Here is a 1,769-nt window from a genome sequence, read left to right on the forward strand (position 1 = left end):
TAAATAAGACCGGCGATAAAACCCTTGCATCTGTAGGACCTTCGTACGTGGCCAATGCATTCCTTCCTGTAAGCTGGGGGAAGTCCTGGCCGCTTGGGTTGGAGCCACTGCTCCAGCATGCCCCAAATTTTGGTGTGTGTGTGTGTGTGTGTGTGTGTGTGTGTGTGTGTGAGTGTGTGAGAGAGAGAGAGAGAGAGAGAGAGAGAGAGAGAGAGAGAGGGAAGGGGCTGTTTGGACAGGAGTTGGCAGAGACGAGGGAAGAGGCTACTGTGGCTTCAGTAGACGCTGTGTGAGCCACAGTGAAGGTATCTGGCCGACACTGGGACTCCAGGGTTCCAGGCTCCCCGGACTTGCGGTATAAGAACAGGAAGAGAGCAAACACTGAACAGGTCAGCATGAGAGGAATAACAGACAGTATGCTGTGAAGAAGCCCGTGCGTGGCGCTGTCACAGAATGGAGGGATGTCAATCGCCCAGGCTTGGGAGTCCTGGACCCTCATGGTTCTACTGCTGAGAGGCACGGGCAGCTGGTAAAGTTCCTAGTTCCATGATCAGAGCAGGCCCAGCACTACGGTCGTGTTACTGCTTGGAGACTGGACACAGACATCTCACCAGAGTGCTTTTAAAACCTCTGTTTTCGAGCTGAAGTGAGGAGCTGAGAAGACAGCCCCCACTTCTTTCCTGTAAACTGTGGGGTGGCGCTAACTCGGTCTCCCCACTGCAGATTCTCAGTGACTTTGGGTTTAAAATGCCTCTCGGGGGTCTTTTCCTTTGCTTTCCGCTACTTTTTTCTTAAAGCATCCTCATCCCTGGGCTAAGGTGGCTTGTATATCTGCCTGCATACAGCTGGGCGTCCCTGCATCCTGGCTCTTCTGGAGACCTCCTTTCTCATCTGGTCCCGGTAGTCAGCCATTGACCTCTTTTACTGAGATCGTAGCTGGTCTCTAGCTCAGAGGATCCTATCCTACATCTTCATTTCTCCAGGGATGACACGGTCCCCTGGGACTAGAATGGTCCTGAGCCCACTTGCCCTGGTGCACACCCTTCACTGTCCTGTGATAGAGGCCACCTTCCTCGGATGGCATGCCCACTGCTATCGGCCTGCAGGATGGATGACTGGAGGAGCTGGCAGAGGTAACTCTTACACATCTGACCTTTTGTCCAGAGAGCTGCCTGACCCCAGTCACACCATCTTGTCTTCCCTCTGCTCCTCTGAGGGCCCGAGTGAAATCCTTTGGTTCCAGCGTCTTAGGTGGCTTCCCATCCCACTGGACGTTTATTTATTTTTTTGAGACCAGGGTCTCTATGTATGTAGCCCTGGCTGTCCTGGATACTTGTTATGTAGATCCAGGCTGGTCTCAAACTCACAGAGATTCATTCCCCTGCCTCTGTTTCCTGGGTGCTGGGATTAAAGGCCATTTTCTTGTTCTCTCATCTCTAGGACCAAATCGTTGTATCAACTTCCCATGGGTGTCTTCCATTTTTTTGAGGGTCACCTGAGCCTGAGTGGCAGAGCTTAGCTTAACCTTGGGTGCCAACTTGTCCCCAGTTGGCTTTTCTGTGTCCAGGTGTGGGATTTTCCTTCCTTTTTTTTTTTTTTCAGTGAGACAGTGTTTCTCTGTGTAGCCCTGGCTGTTGTCCTGGAAACTCACTTTGTAGACCAGGCTGGACTTGAACTCAGAGATTCACCTGCCTCTGCCTCGCAAGTGCTGAGATTAAAGGTGTGTGCTGCCACCACCTGGCATGGATGTGGGGTTTTCCATGGGGCTC

This window comes from Microtus oregoni, unplaced genomic scaffold, assembly GCF_018167655.1.
Source record: "Microtus oregoni isolate MIOR12 unplaced genomic scaffold, Mior012 000033F_ref0000390, whole genome shotgun sequence".
Classification (NCBI taxonomy): Eukaryota; Metazoa; Chordata; class Mammalia; order Rodentia; family Cricetidae; genus Microtus; species Microtus oregoni.